We start from the raw sequence: 22,877 nt of genomic DNA, 5'->3' as shown, positions 1-22,877 counted from the left end.
AACACAGTGCGGTGGGCTACAGCTCAGCAGCAGAGCTCATGCATTAGGTCTTTCCCAGAGTCAGGACCTGGCAGCTCCAGCTAAAACAAAATCCTCCAGAAGCTGGGAAGATTCAGTGCCTGCTCAAGACACCTGAGATCAATTCTGCCTTGCCCCTTCCACTACAACCTCTGCTCCACCTCCATTTTGCTTCCACCTAAGAGTAGCGACTCTTCCTTGGCTTCTGGAAAGTCACAAATGCCCTATAGGGTTTGCCAAGCTCTTACCAGATTCCTTCCTTTCACCTTGGACAGGGTTGCCAAGGCAAATTTCAGGTCTGGATAATAGTCCAGCGGAAGGCTGACACTCCCTTGCCCCCACTCCATGGGCCCAGTCCAAATAGGGACCCCATGTCCCTTTTAGAGAAAGAAAAATGTTGGGAGTTCTGTTGATGCAACTTGCAGTATCACAAAATCATGCCATTTTAATGTCCACCCATAAAACAGAGAATCCAAAGGGATTTGGCTGTCCTATTGGTCTTTCTGACTGTAGTGACAAAAGATTGCTCATCGGTTCTACCTGCCCATACTTCCAACAATCTTAATGAATAGCAAATTAACTCTGCTCATTATGAAACAGCATTTGAACTTGAAGATTTATTGTCTGTATTACGCTCCAAACTGAATTGGATTGTGTGAAAGCTGAAATAGTAATTAATAACTTTCACCTAATTTCACAGTATTACACTCTGAGTGCAATAACTTGAATGAATTTGTGTCTAATGGAATTCAAATAATACACCAGAAAATATTGTATTATTTTAAAAATGTTTATGCAGACATATATAGTTACAGTCCATATGTGCAATGCAGAATCAGACTTCTGCAAGTGTATCCTGGACCACTGGTCTGATTTGGTATAAATCAGAGTCAGAGTGGCATTTAACCCTCTCTCCCCCTTCCACGCTGAAATTCTGTTCAGAGTTTACAGCTGCAGCTGTGATTGTCAGTAGGGTTGCCAACCTCCAGGTAGCACCTGGCGATCTCCCGATATTACAGTTGATCTCCAGATAACTAAAATCAGTTCCCAGGAGGAAATGGTTCCTTTGGAGGGTGGGCTGTTTGGCATACCCTGCTGAGGTCCCTCCCCTCCCCAAATCCCATCCTCCCCAGGCTCCACCTCTAAAATCTCCCAATCCAGAGCTGGCAACCCTGGTTGCTAGGCCTCTTGCTATGGTAAGAAGCCTAAAGCAATCCTCACCACTCTGAGCGGCGGGGGGTGGTGTTGGTTGGGAATGCTGGCGCCATGGGCAGAGTGATGCCACTTCTGGGCAAACCCCAGATGTCATGTATTATCTCCAATCCATTGCTATTATTTTTGGTTTTGGGGAGGGAACAGCTGGGCTATAGGTAGAGACAGAGCCTTCTTCTCTGCTTTATAGTTGTAGGCTGCATATTGTGTTTTTTTAATTTATCTATTTATTAATTTTATTTAATCGTTATTACTTTTGAGTGGAGTTTAGTTGCCCTGCCTGGCTCAGAAGAGCATTGCCAAGCTCTGCTCCATTTTTGTTTGGTTTTCTCTTTGATGACAGCTCTGGTTTTCTGGGCGTCAGTTTCTTGCTGCACTCCCCAAAGAGCTGTGTCTTCCTTTATTATTATTTTCTTGTATGTATTCTCTTCGACCAGCTGATTTGAGTCTGTTTCGTCCTGTCCTAGGATAGATGCCTTAGCAGGCTTGAGCTCCTTTTTGGGAAGATGTTTGATCAAATACCGAGTGTGTCTTAATTTGCTTTGGTTTTTGGGGAAGGAACAGCTGGGCAGAGCCTTCCTCTCTGTTCTACAGTTGCAGGCTTTATATTGTGTTTTATCTATTTATTTTTATTTATAATCCATTGTTATTTGAAATCTTCCAGTCTTTTAAAAGCATAAGGTAAGGATGAATTCAGAAATTCTTTTTACCTTTCTCAAGTTTCCTTTATCTTAAGGAACAGTGTGTATCATGCCTTTCTATCATACTCAGGCTGAGTATCTCTGAACATTGCAGAACTCTCAAAAAGATGCCTCAGCTTTCCTCCGGAATATTCTCAAAACCTCTTGGCCAGGCACAGTGCATTCCACATCAAGATGGGTGGGTTTCACTTAGCACATGTTAATACAATGCTACTCTTACTACAACTTATCTTAAAATGGCCACTGCTACAGGTTTCAGTTCTCTGGAGGAGTTACCCAGAACATTTTGGTTCCTGCTACCATTCCAGAAATGACGTTCCCTGATTTCCATTACATTTTGGTTTAGGGAATGGGCAAAATCCACCCCAGATGGAATTTACACCAGACGTTCCCAGGATACTGTTGTAGTGGAAGGATTTCCAGATCAGAGCCAGGACCAGTGAGTTCTGATTTGAAAATAATATCTAAGATGTGGCTTTGATTTGCATGCTCAGAGGAACAAACAGAACTGGTGCACCCGACAGCCACTAAATGTGCAATATGTAGGGGTGCCAACTTCCAGGTGGGGACAGGAGATCTCCAAACTACAGAGATCAGTTCGCCTGGAGAAAATGGCTGCTTTGGGGGGGGGTGGATTCTATGGCATTATACCCAGCTCAGTTCTCTCCCCTCCCCAGGCTCCATCTCCAAATATCCAGGAATTTCCCAACTGGGACTCAGAAATCTTAGCAATATGCCTGGACTAGGCTGTGGAATCCATTCCAGATTCCACAACCCACCCAGTGTAGTCTAGTGCTGTGAGTGTCAGACTTGGGTTTGGTCAGCCTTGGGGTCAAAACCTGGTTCTGCTGTGTATTCTTGCTGAGTAATCTTGAACCAGTCTCACTGTTAGGTTCACCTACCTTATAAAGTTATTGTGTTGCCCTTGGAGGAAGAAAAAGAAAAATGTGATTGATAGATGAGAGGTACAATCCAGTCCAGCCTGTAACAAAACTTGAATGGTTCTACTTGTCCCTACCTTTGGCTCTTCGTAACCAACATTTCCCCCCTCCCCAAATATATCATCAAATTTGTGGAAAGATGCTGAAACAATTATTATTCATCCTGTTTTTTAAATCTGTCAGACACCAAAATAAAACCTACATTAGCAAATCACACTTTTTCTAAACCTTTCTTCCTGGAACATCTGTGGTGCTATTCTCTCCTTCTCTCCTTCTCTCTGCCTCTCAGATTGGTGAAGAGGAAAGAGGTGAGCACAGAGCTGAGACTTCAGTGTTAGGCAAGGAAGTTTTCCAAGGGGGAACACCTGTTCACGTGCAGGTACTAAAGAAAAAGAGGTGATGGGAATTGGAGAGAGGGATGAAAAAAATCCATGGCTTTGCACAATTCTTTACATTTATCATCAGTGTAGCTTTAACCTGTTATCCTTAATAAATCAGTGTTTTCCATAATTAAAAAGCCCATTCTTAGGATTGCCATTAAAGGCAGTAACTGAGGATACAAAGCCAGTTACTAGTAGTGAATGAAGGAGAAAGAGAGATTATCTCACTTCCTCCCGCTCCCCCCATGCCTGCCCCTTCTGCATTTCTACCAACCAAGATGTTTGAGTGGAGCTGAAATCGCCGTTCACAGGGGAGGAGAAATTAGCCGACATGGGTGGGGACAATTGGTCCGAACCCAGGAAAGCTTTTCATGGAGTGAAAAAAACGCGTAGCAACCACAAAGAACGGACCAACACAGGTTTGAGAAGATGCGGAGTTGACACAGTTTTTCTGCTAAAGCTCGAAGCGTTAATGAAAAATCAAAAATTTTAAGCGGGCCAAAACAAAGGCAAAACCGTGCCAAACCGTGAAAAAATGACCTTATTCACTCAGTTCAGAGCTTGGGGATTTTCTTGATCAACTATTGTTTCTGGAGAAGTGGATTGGTAAGGTGGTAAAGAGTGCTTTCCCCCACTTACACCAGTCACAGAATATATCCTTCTCTCTCTTGCCAGCTCTGGGTTGGGAAATTCCTAGAGATTTGGGGGTAGAGCCTGGGGAGGGCAGGGTTTGGGAACCTTAATGGAGTATAATGCCATATATAGTGGCATATAATGGAGTCCACCCTCCAAAGCAGCTGTTTTCTCCAGGGGAGCTGATCTTTGTGGTCTGGAGATCAGCTGTAATTCTTGGAGCTCTCCAGCCCCCCAGACCCGGAAGGTGGCAACCCTACTCTGGATTCAGATGATCTAGCTATGTTGATCTTTCCATCTTGACTACGGCCGTGTGCTTTGCATGAGGCTGCCTTTAAAGACAACCTGGAAACTGCTGTGGGTGCAGCTTGACTTCTGACTGGAACTAGGTCGTGTGAATGTATAGCACCTCTTTTTAAACATCTTAACTGGCTTGCTGTTTATTCGGTTCCAAATGCTAGTTCTTACCTTTAAAGCCCTCCGTGGCCTAAGACCCATGTACTTGGTACATCCTTGATTGATCCCAGAGGCAGCATGCTTATCCCAGCAGCTCCTGTTGACCTTGCCATCACTAGTAGGGTTGCCAACTCCAGGTTGGGAAATTCCTAGATATTGGGGGGGGGGTGGAGCATGCAGGAGGCAGGGTTTGGGGAGCTTAGTAGGGTACACAGCCATAGGGTCCACCCTCCAAAGCAGCCATTTTTTCCAGGAGAACTGATCTTTGTTGGCTGGAAGTCAGTTGTAATTCTGGGAGATACCCAGCCCCCCACCTAGCCATCAGGTAGGCTGGTAAGAGCCTATTTTCCTCTGTGCTTTGGAAAAGCCTTTCAGAGGAGGTTAGGCTTTCTGTTGGCCTTCAGGAGGACTTACAAGGCTGTGCTTTTTAGGAGGGTGTTCTGTGATGGCCATGGGTACAGTGATGGCTATGGGGCTTTTTTATGGTTGTGTTACTTTGCAGTTTCTATGCCTGGTGTTATTTGTAAGGTGCCTGGAGCTAGTCATGAGAAAAGCGAGGGATAGAAATGTCTGAATAAACAGAGAATGGAAGATAAAATATGTAGCACAAACCACCTAATAAAGTAAACCTTTACTTGGCAATTGTTATGTGTGTCAGGAGGGAATTGTACCTTTTAACTGGGGCTCTTTTGACCTCTTCAGCTATTGTAGATTTTTTTTGGGGTGTGTGTGGCTGAAGTGGGTGGGAGTTCCTGTTCTCTGGTGTTGGTTGTTTTTGGAGTGGAAAACTGGTTATGCTTAAGGCTTGCTGAGCCTCACCACTACCAGGCATAGCAGAAATGGAGGTGGAAGAAGGCAGAGATGCCAGAGAAGAGCTGCTTTCAGATGATGCACGCTCCTTGCAGGGGCCGGCTTTACCAGGCAGCAACCTGAAGCAGGTGCTTCAGGCAATGGACTCCTGAGTGAAAGTGGTTTCCCAGTTTTTGTCTTTATGCATCATTACTAGGGTTGCCAACTTTCAGGTGGTATCTGAAGATCTCCCACGATCTTTCCTGCATCAGAGATCAGTTCACCTGGAGAAAATGGCCCCTTTCGAAGGTGGACTTTATGGCATTATACCTTGCTGAGGTCCCTCCCCTTCCCAAACCCCTCCCTCCCCAGGATCCACCCCCAAAATCTCCAGGTATTTCCCAACCCGGAGCTGGCAACCCTAATCATTACAAAGGTTGAGCCCCCACATTGCATGAGGACCTTGGCCCCTCTTATATGAGAGACTGCTTCGACTCCTAAGTCAGCAGGGCCTTCTGCAGGTGCCATCCTGCAAATGGGCAAAATCAACAATGGCCCATACATGCCCATTAGGGTTCTTTGCAACCGGTGGGAGGTTTTTGGGGCATAGCCTGAGGAGGGTGGGGTTTGGGGAGGGGAGGGACTTCAATGCCATAGCGTCCAATTGCCAAAGCAGTCATTTTCTCCAGGGGAACTGATCTCTATCGGCTGGAGATCAGTTGTAATAGCAGGAGATCTCCAGCTACTACCTGGAGGTTGGCAACCCTAATGCCCGTGCATGTGCTTTCTTCATTGTGAGAAATAATGTCAATCAATCAATCAATTCAGAAACAAGGGAATAGGGGTTATTGAAAGAATCCAGAGCTGAAGCACATGGCCAACTGTATTAATTGGGACCTGGATGTACACCTTGGTTTACCTGATAACAATAGCTACATAGAATCTCCTCCCCACCCCCACCACCAAGGGATAGATCACATTTTCTCTAACTTATTTTGTCAATAGAAATGCTGCCCATATGGTAACGTTTCAGACACCTAGTTTGTGTCTGTCCTCTCACAGTCAGCACTTCACGGACCGTCAGCCAATATAACCAGCATGTGGTTTATTTAACCTCATTTCTGGCATTTGGCTTCAAATGCTTGAACGTTTCTAGGCATTACAGCTCATCCGTGAGAATATGCTGTGCCCTGCAGCTAAAATTAATAGGTAGTTCTTTCAGTTGCCAGCAGTATTCTCAATCTTGAGCAGTTTCTAAAACTTCTGGATTCCTTCTGCATTGTTCTATTTCCTTATTTGGCCTGAGGATCAGCAGCCCTTGGTTTCAGTCTGAGCTCTGACCATAAGTGGGTGGAGTTTCAGGCACACAAATAACAACCACCTGTGGAAGTGGGTACCCTAGAACACCCCCATTACATATTGGCATCGAGTCCAGAGTGCACAGCAGGGCTCTTGCGCTGCCAAGTGTACTTGATGCATCATTTAGGGTTGCCAAACTCTGGGAGATAGTTAAAGTGAAATACAGCACTGGCTCATAAGTAATAATATCAAACAACTAGCAAGTCCTAAATACAATCACTTTACTCCAAAATCAATTTTAACACACTTCAATACATAAATGCATAAGGATGAAATAAGAAGCCACAAAACCGGTTACATCACCGGAAAAGATCAACAGAAAATGAAACAAGTACAAAGATACCCAGTTGGACAACTGAAAAAAGGTCCAATTCCACTCGTTCTAGTATCCAAAATCCTGGTATGATTCATGTGCTGATCAGTTCATAAGGTAACATCTTCTAAAGCTGATTTTCAGCATAATGAAAATAATCACTGTGGCGAAATAATACTAGACGTCCAAATCCGACGGTTTCACAGAATCAGAAGAGTGTCTCGACAGTTAATGACAAAACGACACTTCCGGATACGTGTTCGTTTCGCTCATAAGCTTCATCAGTTGTTATAATATAATTTTATAGGGTCAAAGACCTCTGGAAAAATATACAAATAAATGAACGTCTCATAGTCATTGATGCTTATATCATAAGACTAATTTCAAAACATAGTATTAACTCAAAAAACTTATTAAACCATATATGCTTACCCTGCAGACCAGCAGACCAACGCGTGTCTCACCTCAATTGAGGGCTGGTGAATAATCCTTACAGCCAATACACTTAAATCCCAAACGGTGAATTATTTGAGTCAAGGGAAGATAAGACTATTCCCACACATTTTTTATTAAGTTTGGTGGATATTATTTTTGAAAATAATTTTTTCAGGTACAGAGATCAATTTTACCTGCAAGTGCAGGGCGTGCTATGGGCGCTGCTTGCGCCCCCTCAGTGGCCAACACCTTTATGATCTCTTTTGAATCTAAACTACTTACCAGACATCAGTTGTTTAAAAATCATGTCATTAAATATTTTCGTTTTATTGATGATTTATTTTGTATCATAGATTCTGACTCATCTTATGAATTACTTCTTGAATGTCTTAACTCTCTAAGCCCTTCTCTGAAATTCACAGGACATATGGACAAGCGGGAGATTTCCTTTCTTGACGTGGTGGTCTTTAGGACCCCACGGAACACTCTAGCGGTAAGACCATTCCACAAACCCACTGATGTGGGAGCGGGTTTACATTTTTCTTCCAATCACCCGTTGCATCTAAAACGGAATCTTCCATTTAGTCAGCTTCTCAGGATCAAAAGGAATGCCACCTTGGCCCCTGATTTCGAATTGGCAGCCATGGAACTATGCCATAATTTTCGTCTTAGGGGTTATCAACAATCTGTCTTGAACACAGCATTAGCCAAAGTCCAACAAAGGGACAGACAATCAGTTCTAAATCCGCAGGCTTCTACAGTGAAGAAACGGATGGGTATTTGTACTTCTTTGGAGTTTACCCATATGACGTATGAAATTCAACGTATTATACGCCGGCATTGGCATGTTTTGTTCAATGTTCCTGGCTGCTCTGAACTACCTACTTTTGGACTTAAAAGAACCAAGTCCCTTCGCAATTTTCTAATTAAAACAGATCGGGTTTCCAGGACCCAGAGAGTTGACATTCGGGGACACTACAAATGTGGGGCTTGCGCGTGTTGTCGTTTCTGTCTACCCATTAAGGAGGTGAGCGCTTCCAGTTCTAACTTCAAGTATACGCTGCAGAACTTTACAAATTGCTCTTCAAAAAATCTTATTTACGCTGTAATTTGCCCGTGTTTAAAAATGTACGTTGGCTCAACGATACGCCCCCTTAGGGTACGGATTAGTGAGCACAGAACGAGAATACGCTCGAAGGTCTTGGAGGCACCCCTCACTAACCATTACTTAGAAAAGGGACACACGGAAGATGATATTTTGTTTTTTGCCATCTGGCAATTTAAACCCAAACATTACTGTCAGGAGGATGTGATAAGAATTTTACACCAACAGGAGTCTAGGTACATCTACCTCTTTAAAACTCTATCCCCAGCTGGATTGAACAATGAATTTGAGCTATCTAGCTTTCTTTGAGAGGTTTGCTAATAGGACTCAGCTGTAAGTGCACCGTTTGGGATTTAAGTGTATTGGCTGTAAGGATTATTCACCAGCCCTCAATTGAGGTGAGACACGCGTTGGTCTGCTGGTCTGCAGGGTAAGCATATATGGTTTAATAAATTTTTTGAGTTAATACTATGTTTTGAAATTAGTCTTATGATATAAGCATCAATGACTATGAGACGTTCATTTATTTGTATATTTTTCCAGAGGTCTTTGACCCTATAAAATTATATTATAACAACTGATGAAGCTTATGAGCGAAACGAACACGTATCCGGAAGTGTCGTTTTGTCATTAACTGTCGAGACACTCTTCTGATTCTGTGAAACCGTCGGATTTGGACGTCTAGTATTATTTCGCCACAGTGATTATTTTCATTATGCTGAAAATCAGCTTTAGAAGATGTTACCTTATGAACTGATCAGCACATGAATCATACCAGGATTTTGGATACTAGAACGAGTGGAATTGGACCTTTTTTCAGTTGTCCAACTGGGTATCTTTGTACTTGTTTCATTTTCTGTTGATCTTTTCCGGTGATGTAACCGGTTTTGTGGCTTCTTATTTCATCCTTATGCATTTATGTATTGAAGTGTGTTAAAATTGATTTTGGAGTAAAGTGATTGTATTTAGGACTTGCTAGTTGTTTGATATTATTACTTATGAGCCAGTGCTGTATTTCACTTTAACTATTGTTTGTTCAGCATATGTAACTATTTCATGAGAAAACTCTGGGAGATGGTTGGAGATCTCCTGCTATTACAACTGATCTCTAGCTGACAGGGATCAGTTCACCTGTAGAAAATGGCTGCTTTGGAAGGTGGACTCTTTGATATTATACCCCATTGAAGTCCCTCCCCTCCCCAAACCCCGCCCTCCTCAGGCTCCACCCCCAAAATCTCCAGGTATTTCCCAACCTGGAGCTGGCAACCATATGCATTACCAGGGCCAGACCCACCCACCATATTGGGCAGGCGGGTAATAAATGCATTTTATTAGGTGTCTAAAGAAGGCGTCTTTTTAGAAAAGAAATGAATTTATTTTTATCTTAACAAAACACACAATACATAAAACACCTTATAAACAGACCTTTCCTTGTATTGTTTGTTCCATCCATTTTAAGACTTCTTGCCAGGTAAAGTCTATTTTTGCTACAACTTCATTTTTTGGGGAGATTGTAATGTCTTATATATAGACATTATATATCAACCCTATATTATATATATAGACATTATATATCAACCCTATCTAAAAAGTTCTTCTGGCTAGTATTTTCTTTTGCTTCCATAATTTAGCTGCAGTTAATCCAGCAGCCATTATAACATGCACAAAACCTTTTTTTTTGAATAAATACTACGTAATTTAACACAAGAAGCCCCGTGGCGCAGAGTGTTAAGCTGCAGTACTGCAATTGAAAGCTCTGCTCATGACCTGAGTTCGATCGGGACGGAAGTCGGTTCCAGGTAGCCGGCTCAAGGTTGACTCAGCCTTCCATCCTTCCGAGGTCGGTGAAATGAGTACCCAGCCTGCTGGGGGTAAAGGGAAGATGACTGGGGAAGGCACTGGCAAACCACCCCGTGAACAAAGTCTGCCTAGAAAACGTCGGGATGTGACGTCATCCCATGGGTCAGGAATGACCCGGTGCTTGCACAGGGGACCTTTACCTTTACTTTAACACAAATAGTTCTGGGATACTTTCAATACGATGTCAAATTCCTTTCAAAAGCACTGTAGTTAGCCTTTCCCCAATACTTTCTTGCTCTAATGCAATTCCACCACATGGGTATAAAGTCTGCATGTGGTTCATTGCGATGCCAACAATGGTTATTAATATCTCTATACATTCTTGCCAATCTCATGGGAGAAAAGTGCCACTGATACAACATTTCAATACCATTTTCTCTTACACTTAAACTGACAGAAAACATTATGCCCAGAGAGAGCAAAAAATTCCAAACCCTGTTATTAATTTCAGCCCTAATGCATATTACCATTTTTTAACGTGTTCCTGACTGGACCCCCCTCCCCCTCCCCCACACACAAGTGCATAACATGCTATAGAACAGGGGGCCCATAGTGGCCACCAACACCTTTCCTGGTGCCTGCCAATTGTTTTTAAAAAGTGGGTGGGACCATGCTTTACAATCTGACCATGTGCCCTCTGTATGACGTCTCGATGTCTCTTGTATTCCCATTGAAATTAATTTGAATGTACATTTTCTCAAGCCACTGAAGCTTCAGCTTAAAGTTGAAACTCAGTTGAAAAGATGACACTTCTGCTTCAGAGAGAAGGAAAGTGTTCCTTTTTAACATATACTTTAACAAAATTAATTTGTTCAATGTGTCATCAGCCTAGCATTGGTAGCTCTTCAGCAGCTCTCAAAGGGAGCTGAATATTGGACTAGAAGGAGAAATTATCAATGCAACAAGCAAAACAAAGGTGCATGTTGTTTCCAGCTGTGCAGGCTCTTCAGCTGACAAGGAATGTGCGGTATGACCTGGCAAAGGGCTGTAATGGAGGCAGCGCATTGGACAGACTGCTCTTTCCAATGGAATGCATGGCAGCGTTGCTCACTAATTCATGCTAGAGAGTCATTTATGCTCCCTGAACAGAAAATTCCTATATGCAGCAAAAAATGCAATCAGCTCTCTTTCATTTATCACTTGTTCTTTTTGTGCCTCGTTGATAGGATCACGTATCTTACAAAGTCAGTAATCGTTTTTGAAATTCACCTGCAGCGAGACTTGATCAAACAAAACAAATCAGCAAAATCGATATTGTGAGTCATGGCTTTTTATTTTTAAAAGGCTGGAGAGAGATAATAGCTTTTATGAGAGCTGCAGATGGTATTATGGAGGTATTGTTTCCTGTGCTATACATGCTCCTTTTTTGTCCCAGTATCTTCACTTCTTGAACAGGCTTTGTATGCCTTTGAGGGATTAAAATCATCCACCCACTACGATTTATTTGTCATCTGATTGGTCACTGTTTTAGAAGGAGGTGGACTCTTATTGGCTTAGCTGGACGTGCCAGTCATCCAGTCTGGCCAGGTCAAGTTTGCATGGGGTGACTTATTGTTTTTGTTATAAGCCCTTTTGGCTTTGATTGTTCTTTCCTCCTCTGGCTATCAGCTTTGTTCCTTGAGACGTTTTGGCCTCCCGTTGACATGACAACAGTTCAGGGCAAATTCTCTCCTTCGAGGAACAGTTCCTCCATTCCTATTTGTTGGGTTCACCACGGATTTGGGCACTGTGGCTGCTGCTTCATAACTTTTCTGTAGAATCTTTTGGATTAAGTAGAAAACTGATGGCCCATTTTGAACTAGAGAACTGATACCTGAACATATAGACATCCATAAGGGAACCCCCATAGTTCAGTAAAATTAAGATGGGGGCTCCAGCAAAATTCCTTTCAACCTGAAGGCTGACAATGAGGAAGCAGCCCAAATAGTTCTATGTGGGAGTTAGAATCACCGAATCATAGAGTTGGAAGGGACCACCAGGGCCATCTAGTCCAATCCCCTGCACAATGCAGGAAATTCACAACTACCTCCCCCCTCCCATCCCCAGTGACCCCTACTCCATGCCCAGAAGATGGCCAAGTTGCCCTCCTTCTCATCATCTGCTTAAGGTAATAGAATCAGCATTGCTGACAGATGGTCATCTAACCTCTTCTTAAAAACTAGAGCTGTTGATTATTATTATTTTTTGTATATTTCAGGTTCGGGTTTATTGAACCAGAAATTTTCTGGGAAATCTGGAAAACCCAGGTTTTCTGAAATTTTCGGGTCAATGGACCCGAACCCAAAATATGCTGAAAAAATTCGGCACAGATCCACGCTGTCAAGCCTGGCAGTGTAGATCAGAACCAAGCCCCCCCCCCCCCGCCCGCCTCCATGGGAGTCCCAGGGAGGCGGGCGGGGGGCTTTAAAGAGATCCACACTGCCAAGCTTGGCAGCATGGATCTGAACCAAGCCCCCACTATCCCGCCTTCGCTGGAGTCCCAGAGAGGCGGGGGGTGGGTGGGGGGCTTCCTTAAGATCTATGCTGCCAGCTTTGGCAGTATGGATTTTAAGGAAGCTCTCCCCTCCCGACGGGAAATGGCCGAATCTCTAATAAGCCGAATAATATAGGCTTAATAAAGAATCAGCCATTTCGGCTTGCCTTTTCCACGCCTTTTTTTGCCTTCAGTAAAAACCGAACCAGAAAAAGCCAAACTGGCATTTTTTCGGTTTTTTTCTTGTTTGGTTTTTACCGAATCAACAGCCCTATTAAAAACCTCCAGGGAAGGAGCACTTACCACCTCCCAGAGAAGCCTGTTCCACTGAAGAACTGCTCTAACTGTTAGAAAATTCTTCCTAATGTTTAGAAGGAAACTCTTTTGATTTAATTTCAATCCATTGGTTCTGGTCCGACCTTCTGGGGCAACAGAAAACAATTGGACTCCATCCTCTATACGACAGTCCTTCAAGTACTTGAAGATGGTTATCATATCCCCTCTCAGTCTTCTCCTCTTCAGGCTAAACATACCCAACATCATGTGATCTGGACACTATACTTCTGTTGATGGAGCCCAAGATCACATTTGCCTTTTTAGATACCACATCACCTGTGATAAGTGAGTTAAGTGAGTTAATTCCTTCCCCATTCAAAAATGCAGGCAATGTCTCAGTGATAGCTATGATTAGGGTTGCAGGTTGCTAGAGTTGCCAGGCTGGGTCAGAAGCCTGGCTTACACCTGGAAGCGCCGCATCGCGACGGGCCATTTTACCACTCAGACCCCCAAAACGCTAAGGGCCCGTCTGTGAGGGTCTCTGTGTATGTGTCTCTGCTTCCCATCACCTGCTATCAGTGAACTCGTAAAAGCAGTTCACACCTTCTGGTCTCAGGCGCCAGGCCTGATTGCCCCATGTATCTTCCCCCCCGCTGTTCTTCCTGTCAGTACTCCCTCAGGCCGATGCGGCCTTGGGAGTGTGATAGCTTCACCAGACTTCCTGGGATTTGTCTGATGTTTTGTATTATGCCAAGCTTGTAACTTCCCATAACAATAAGTGTGAACCCCAGTGCCCCAGTGCCCTGGAGTCAATATATTCTGTAAACCCGATTAGCCCCTCACTTGCAACTTGCTATCTGTGCCTGTCTCAGCTCCTGATGTCTTCAATAAATCCTTTGTTTCTTTATCAACGTCTGAACGTTTGATTTTGAGAAGTAAACTCAGAGAGAGGGGATCTCTCACATTAAGTTGCAAGTCCTTGCCTCTCGAACTGCTGCTGTACCTTTTGGGACAGAATGTCAGGCGATGAGGAAAACACCCCTACTACCCCTGACGCACCGGACGGACTGGTGGTACCGGAGAAGCCGGATCCCAAGGAGGAGGGTGCCAAGCCAAAGAAGCCTAGGGGTCCCATCCCCGACCAAGGCCGAGGACTATTTAACAATTGGCTGGACTCCCCCAAGGGTTGGTCTCTCTCCCGAACCGCGGCGAAGGATCGCCGTTTGGCCTTCCCCAGCACAGGACTTGAAGGGGACCCGGCGCGCAAGGAGGCCCTGATGGAAGAGGAACGCAGGCAGTGGCTGGAGGATCGCCAAGCCATGCAGGAACAGATGGAGTCCATGCGGCGGGTGATGGGTGAGATGGCCGCGGCCCTGGACGCCTTGAAAGTGCAACCGCCTGCCGGCAACCCCCCGGACGGAACACCGGCAGCCCCCCCCGCGCCTCCTAGCCTCTCGTCCCGTCGGGACCTGAAAATCACCTATGACGGTTCAGGAGACCAGTTGACCTTTTTCATGGTCCAAGTGGACATTTTTATGCGAGAACAAGGCCGAACCTTCACTTCCGAGGAGTCCCGGGTGCAGTACGTGGCTTCCCTGCTGCAAGGGGAGGCGGCCGCCTGGATGGTGTTGCAGTATGAACTCCGCTCGCCGGTGCTACGAACCCTGGATGAGTTTATGGTAGCACTCCGAAACCGCTTCGAGGACCCGACTCTGGGTGAGCGGGCTAAAGCCTCCCTGATGCAACTGCGCCAAGGGACTAAGTCGGTGGCGCAGTATGCAAGTGAGTTTCAATCACTGGCCAGCCGAATCCTGGACTGGAGTGAGGCCACTTTGGTACAGTGCTTCAGGGAGGGTCTCAACCCGGACCTCCAGCATTGGGCTTTTATGCAAGGGAACCCCCCGGATGTGGAAGGTTGGGTTCGCCACGCTGCCGACATCGAGAATCGCAAACAACTCCTGACCTTGTCCAAACAACGCGTTGGACGAGACCCGAGACCCCGGAGTGACCGGGGCCGAGACTTCCGACCGGGAGGGAGCGGGGGTCCCTCGGCCGCTGAACGCCGTAAACGTTTTGAGACCGGAGTTTGCCTGACCTGTGGAGGAAAGGGGCACTTTGCGTCGCAATGCCCCTCTCGTGCGGGTCGTCCAAACCCCCCTCGCCAAGCCCCGACCGAACCGCAGAAGGCAGCCGCTGAGGACCAGCCCCGCCGCAGGAGCGGGCCACCGGGCCGGCGTTCCGGCGCACCCTCCGCTCTCCATGCGCGCCCCCAGGATGTGATCTCCACCTCTACAGGCCCAACGGGGTCCCGGATTACAAATACTACTTTTGATTCGGACGGATCCCCGAATGCCACCACTCCATCCCCCTCTTCCAGCGAGGAGGAAGAGTGGGAACAGCCGGCAAAAAACGCCGTCGGTCTGCTGTAGAGGGGGCTCCGCAGCAGACCGCCCCTGTCGTTGTGCAAGGAGCTCCACCGATGGTAAGCGCCCAAGAGGACAATGTGTATGTACGTGTTCACCTGTCCCTACCCAAAGGGGGTCCCAGTTTAGAATTCCCCGCTTTGGTTGACTCGGGGTGTGCCCGCACTATGATTAGTGAGGAAGCCGCCAAGAAACTGGGAGTCCGGCGCAAGCGGCTTCCGGGACCCCTCCGCTTTTCCCAAATGGACGGGAGCGATTTTAAACGGGGCCCAGTGACCCACCGAACTGCTGCCGTGATCATGTCGGTGGGAGAACATTGGGAACGCTTGTACTTTACCATCGCCCCTATTGTAACCCCAGTGGTATTAGGGATGAACTGGCTACGGGGACATAACCCCTCCATCGACTGGGTTAAACGGGTGCTCTCGTTTCCCGACAGCCCCTGTGGGTTGCATGACAAGGAACGGGTACTCAGGACTCCGGCTGCCGCATTGGTAGGGTCCCCCAACCCGATCTCCATCCCTCCTCAACTTCCCACAGAATACTCGCAGTTTGCGGATGTCTTTGATGTTAAAGAATGTGACGAACTACCTCCCCACAGAGAGACGGACTGTGCCATTGAAATCGTGGGGGAAGGCAAACTGTCTAAAGGGAAGGTCTACCCCATGAGTCCTAGTGAGAAGGCGGTGTTGCGGGACTATTTGGACGCTAACTTGGCGAGGGGTTTCATACGCCCTTCCAAAGCTCCTTATTCGGCCCCGGCCTTCTTTGTGAAGAAAAAGACGGGAGATCTAAGACTGTGTATTGACTTTCGTAGGCTAAACGCGGTCACCCAGTCTAACGCTTACCCTCTCCCTCTTATTCCCGACCTTTTAGCACAATTAAAGGAGGGCCGAATCTTCACCAAACTGGACTTAGTGGAAGCATACCACCGCATCCGCATTAAAGAAGGAGACGAACCCAAAACGGCCTTTTCCAGCTGTTTTGGAATGTTTGAATACCTAGTCATGCCGTTCGGACTTTCGGGGGCCCCCAGTGTGTTTATGCAATTGATTAATGAGGTTTTACATGATTTGCTGTTTCGGGGGGTGGTGGTGTTCCTCGATGACATACTTATTTACTCTGAAACCATGGAAGAACATGTGCGCCTAGTGCGAGAAGTGCTCCAGCGGCTGCGGGAGCACAAACTGTATGCTAAGGTATCCAAATGTGAGTTCCACCAACCTTCCATTACATTTCTTGGGTACGTGATTTCCCACCAAGGTTTAGAAATGGACCCCGCCAAGGTCCAGGCGGTGCGAGATTGGGAACCCCCCACTACCCGCCGCCAGCTGCAGCAATTTTTGGGATTCGCTAACTTTTACCGAAACTTCATTCCCAACTTTGCCCAAGTTGCGCTTCCTCTCACCAATCTGTTGCGTACCAAAGACAAGGGGGCTAGTGCCGCGCTTCCCTCAGCCCGTTTGCAATGGTCCCCCCAGTGCCAGCAGGCTTTTGAGTGTTTAAAACTACTCTTTTCATCCGAACCCGTTTTGGCTCACCCAGATTGCACCAAGCCTTTCGTGGTGCAGGTGGATGCTTCGGATGTGGCCATGGGTGGGGCCCTATTGCAGAGGGATGAAGGGGGGCAGTTGAGACCATGCGCCTACTTCTCCAAAAAGTTTTCCCAGTCCGAAATTAACTGGGCCATTTGGGAGAAGGAGGCGGCGGCGGTCAAACATGCCCTCACCATATGGAGGCACTTTTTAGAAGGTGCCGAACTGCCGTTTGAAGTGTGTACCGACCACAAGAATCTCGAGGCTCTCAAGGGAGCTAGAAAGCTCAACGCCAAACAAATTCGGTGGGCCCAATTCTTCGCCAAATTCCGGTTCACTCTCAAACATGTCCCGGGGAAGGACAATGCCCTGGCCGACGCTCTGTCTCGACTCCCCCAGTACCGCAACGATTTCGATCGCCCTATCGACTCCCTGTTCACGCCCGAGCAGCGTGGGGAGGTCCCCAGCTTAGCCGTCACCACCCGCTCCCAAGCCCATCGCCCAGAGACCCCCCCTACGCTCAAGGGTATCCCGGAAGCCTTTCAACAGCGGCTCTGGGACGCTTCCTTACAGGAGGAGGAGCACCATCTCCTCCCTACCGGCCTGGAACGAACCAACACTTGGTGGATGCAGGGGGGAAAACTGTATGTCCCGTCCTCCCTTCGCAAGGAGGTATTGGGACTTGTACATGGTGCCAGATTGGCGGGTCATTTTGGCTTCATCAAAACACTTCACCTGGTACGGAGGCAGTTCTGGTGGCCCGGTATGAGAGCCGATGTGGAGCTGTATGTGCGCAGCTGCCCCACTTGCGCCACAGCTAAGAAACGGATGGGAAAACCCCCCGGGCTTCTCAAACCGCTGGAGAACCCCTCCCGCCCATGGGAAGTCATAGCCATGGATTTTATCACCGACCTACCTCCTAGTCGGGGAAAAACGGTTCTCTGGGTAATCACGGACCTTTTTTCCAAACAGGTCCATTTTGTTCCATGTGCAGGTCTTCCTTCCGCCCAGGGTTTGGCTAAATTATTTGTTATACATGTCCTCAGGCTACACTCGGTACCGAGGAAGGTCCTCTCCGACTGGGGGGTCCAGTTTGTTGCCAAATTCTGGCGGGCATTTTTAAAGCTCATGGGGGTGGAGGAACAGGGTTTGTCTTCCGCCTATCACCCCCAAACGGATGGTCAAACGGAACGAGTAAACGCGGTGGTAGAATGTTATTTGCGTTGCTATGTAAATTTCCACCAGGATGACTGGGTCGACCTGCTGCCATTCGCCGAATATGCGTACAACAATGCGCCTCATTCCTCTACCGGCTTTAGTCCCTTCCAAGTAATATACGGGACGGAATTCGGTCCTTTCGGTTCCGCCCCCGTCACGCCAGAGCTCCAAACCACCCCTGATCTTCAGGAGTGGATCCAGGCAGTTAAATCTACCTGGCCGTGGCTGCTCAAAAATCTTGAGAAGGCAAAAAGCAAGTACAAGGAACAAGCAGACAAACACCGGTCTCCGGGATGGGAGCTAAAGGTGGGGGAGCAAGTGTATCTGTCCACCAAAAACCTCCGCTCCCTTCGGCCCTGCAAAAAACTGAGCGACCGTTATGTGGGACCTTTCCCCATTACCAGAGTGATCAATGAGGTTACCGTGGAACTGAAGCTCCCAAAGACTCTCAAGGGAGTCCATCCGGTTTTTCATATTAGTCTTCTCAAACCGTATGTGGCAGCCCCCCAGTTCCACCCCCCTCCCGACCGTGAGATTCCTACTGTGGTAGGAGGGGATACCCATCTGGAAATATCCAAGGTCTTAGATTCCAAATGGAAGAAGGGGAAACTGTTTTACTTTGTTCGTTGGAAAAACCTTGGGTCCGCTCACGACGAGTGGGTGGCCGCACCCCACATGGCAGCCCCTCGCTTGATCCGAGAATTCCACCTCGCTTATCCCGATAAGCCTCGCCCTCTCGAGGACCCCGGAGGAGGGCCTTAAGGGGGGCAGAATGTGAGGGTCTCTGTGTATGTGTCTCTGCTTCCCATCACCTGCTATCAGTGAACTCGTAAAAGCAGTTCACACCTTCTGGTCTCAGGCGCCAGGCCTGATTGCCCCATGTATCTTCCCCCCCGCTGTTCTTCCTGTCAGTACTCCCTCAGGCCGATGCGGCCTTGGGAGTGTGATAGCTTCACCAGACTTCCTGGGATTTGTCTGATGTTTTGTATTATGCCAAGCTTGTAACTTCCCATAACAATAAGTGTGAACCCCAGTGCCCCAGTGCCCTGGAGTCAATATATTCTGTAAACCCGATTAGCCCCTCACTTGCAACTTGCTATCTGTGCCTGTCTCAGCTCCTGATGTCTTCAATAAATCCTTTGTTTCTTTATCAACGTCTGAACATTTGATTTTGAGAAGTAAACTCAGAGAGAGGGGATCTCTCACACCGTCATGATGTGGTGCTTCTGGGTGTAAACCAGAAGTGATGTAATCACATCAGCGAATGATCCCCACCCCAGCTCCGGTAACAGGACCTTCTTCCTCTGTAGGAATTGCTGAAATATTAAAATTGTTTTACCATATAGTTTCAGGCGATTCCTAGAGAGCCATGACATCACTTCTGGGTTTTCTCCAGAAGTGATGTAACACTATTGGCAGTGCCGATGAGCAATGGGAGTGGGAGGTGGGACTGCCCCCAGAGGGGAAATGTCCTGCCCCCAGAGGGCAAATGGCTAGCCAGTATGCTGCTCTGAACTCCTTTCATACAGTGTGAGATAAAAATCCTACCTTGGATTCCATACAGAAGGAGATGCAACCCCCCTCTGATTCCTGCTACAGCCGGGCACCATACAGTTGTTGGTTGAACTACTAGGCTATAACTTGTAAACTGCTAAGCTCCACCCCTTTACCTTGATTCACATGAAGGATTTTTCCAGTACAATTTTTCATTCTCAATCAGCCCCTGATGCACATTCTAATGAATGAATGCTGTACACATTTGGGCTGGGTCCACTCCAGTTGGGCTAAAAATCTGGACCACAGATATGCAACCTTTTTGGCTTGAGTGCCAAAAATGTCTACCTGTGAAGATATTGATGTGCCATCAAACAAAAGAGGGAGGTGGTGGTGGTGAGATGTGGGTTGTTCTTGACCAGGCACCTTGGAAACAAATCATGGTCCAGCAGCAGCATTGCCAGGGCCTCGGGGGCTTGCATTGGAAGGACTTGGCTGGCAGCTGCATGGCTTGGATTGTGATGACAGACATATTCTCATCATCTTGTCACAGGCTTCTGTTGCTTGGGCAGAGAACTGGCCCAAGGAGATACACATGTCTGGGGTTCCTACTTCTGCTGTAGATTAATTGCACAAAGTAAGTGTATAATTTAACAACCAAAAAAGTACAAACAAAATACACATATGCACTCACCAGATCTCAATGGCAAACTCTGGCCACCTGATCAAATGTGGGGTTCTAATGCAACACTGTGCCATCCAGGCAGATCAGACCAGAGGGATCCTGAAGTTAGGGTTACCAACCTCCATGTGGGTCAAGGAGATGTCTGGGAATTACAACTAACCTCCAGGCTACAGTGATCAGTTCCAATGGAGAAAATGGCAGCTTTGTGGGGTGGACTCTACAGCATTATAGTCTGCTGAGGTCCCTCCCCAACCCAAACTCTCACCCTCCCCAGGCTCCACCCCCAAATCTCCCAAGAATTTCCCAGCCCAGAGTTAGCAGGCGATGTTAAGGAGACTAGTTGTGACTCAAGGATTTATCAAAGGGTTCCAAAATGTGAATATTATTCTTGAGTTGGGGGGGGGGGAACCTATGCATTTGGGATCCATTTTACAAGTATAAAATATGTTAAATCATTTGTCTCTGAGGCATATTCTTCCAATTTCTGCCACTTAATTTAATTGGGTTTTTTATACATTGAAATGGATGCTTATAAGAATGTTCCATAACCTTTTTTATTATTGAAAGAAAACAAAGACCATGAATACAGAGCAGTCCAATTTTGGAAAGGACTAACCTTGAATGCCACACAAGAGTTAAGGAAAATAAATACTCTCGTTATTGTGCAAAATGCTCTCTTTGAAGATGTGAGTTGACAAAAGGTGATAAATGCTCAGGGTACATAAAAATATTCTAATGCAGACAGTGAACTGTGAAGGAAAGGTTTGTCTCTGTACCAGATTTTTAAAAGCATATTCAAATTCACTGGTATTTGGAATTCAATGGAAAACAAATTATTTTTTTAAAGCATCAGTTACCTGATGAAGACCGTGCACTGTTTTCATTTTTGTTATCTCCATGATACTCTTTCAGAGGTTCAAGAGTAGGGCTGCCAGCTCTGGGTTGGGAAATACCTAGAGATTTTGGGAGTGGAGCCTGGGCAGGGTTGGGTTTGAGAAGGGGAGGGGTATAATGCCATAGAATCCATCAGCAGGGTATAATGCCATAGAATCCATCCTCCAAAGCTGTCATTTTCTCCAGGGGAACTGATCTTTGTCACCTGGAGATCAGGTGTAATTCCAGGAGATCTCCAGCTACCACCTGGAGGTTGGCAACCCTACTCAGGAGCCACATGTGGCTCTTAACCATGCCACCAGTGGATCGTCTGACTTAGGACTGCAACCCTCAAGGTGGGGCCTGGAGATCTCCTAGAATTACAGCTGATCTCCAAACTACAGAGATCAGTTCCCTGGCTAAAATGGCTACTTTTTGGAGGGGGTGGACTCCAGGGCATTATACCCTACTGAGGTCCCTCCCCTCCCCAAATTCTACCCTCCCCAGGCTCCACTCCCAAATCTTCAGAAATTTCCCAACCCTGAGTTGACAACCCTATTCTGATCACAGTTCCCCTCTGTGGACCTGTCCCATGTTCCAGGAAGGTGGGAGAGGCCATTGCCTGGTAGGGCTTGTGGTTGGCAGGTGGTTCCCACCACCCCGCAGAGACTGGAAGGTAGTTAAGCTGTCAGCCTCCCTGTGCTGAGGGACCCGTAAAGGGAGCTCTTTAGAAATGCAGGTAATTTCATCATTAGTATGGGCCCAAGAGAAAACAGTTTTATTTTTAAAACATTCTTTGTTTTAATGGAGATTTTGTATGAAATAATTTTTATCCAGGCAATTCATATTGATGCAATTTTACCCTTTTTAGATACCATTTTCAGCTTTTTGTACATATGTAAGGATATTTTGTAATTGTCCATGGCTAAAAAAACTAAATGAATTCTTCTTCTATTTTTAAAACACAACACAACTTATCTATGATTATTATACGAAGTGGTTCTGTGTATAAGGCTGGATTGACACATGCAGATGAAACAGGTGGTGAAATGCAGCACACTGCTGTTGAATGTAGGGTTATGCATATCGATAAATCTTAACCGAAATAAGCCCGAAATTAGCCGTTTCGGTAAATTTCAGGCTTAGGGTTTACCGAATGCAAAAACCTGGGGATAAAGCCGAAGCTGAATAGGCGCTTCCTGAAAAAGCCGAATAGATATTTGGCTTTTTGTGTTTGGCCATTCGCCTTTGCTCAGAGCCATGACTCTGTGCTTTCTCCCCTCTTTCTCTCTCTCTCTCTCTCTCTCTCTCTCTCTCTCTCTCTCTCTCTCTCTTTCTTTCTTTCTTTCTTTCTTTCTTTCTTTCTTTCTTTCTTTCTCCCCTCTTTCTCCCCTCTTTCTCCCCTCTTTCTTTCTTTCTTTCTTTCTTTCTTTCTTTCTTTCTTTCTTTCTTTCTTTTTTGACTGGTTTTGTTAGGGCCCCATAATTTGACTGGTTTTGTGGTTAACCTGTCTTTTAACTTTTGAGGTTAAAAGACAGGGTTCACCCAACTAAAAGAGCCGGCTTCAACAGCCACTCCACCAGGCTTCCAATGGAGATTTCTTCATTCACGTGGATGAGCAATCTCCATCAGACAGTTCCTGTGGTCATGACTTCAATCGGCTTCCATATCACCACCCCCTCACCATGAAAACCTGCT

Source organism: Euleptes europaea, chromosome 9 (genome assembly GCF_029931775.1).
Source record: "Euleptes europaea isolate rEulEur1 chromosome 9, rEulEur1.hap1, whole genome shotgun sequence".
In the NCBI taxonomy this organism is placed as follows: domain Eukaryota; kingdom Metazoa; phylum Chordata; class Lepidosauria; order Squamata; family Sphaerodactylidae; genus Euleptes; species Euleptes europaea.
This window is presented reverse-complemented; position numbering follows the sequence as displayed.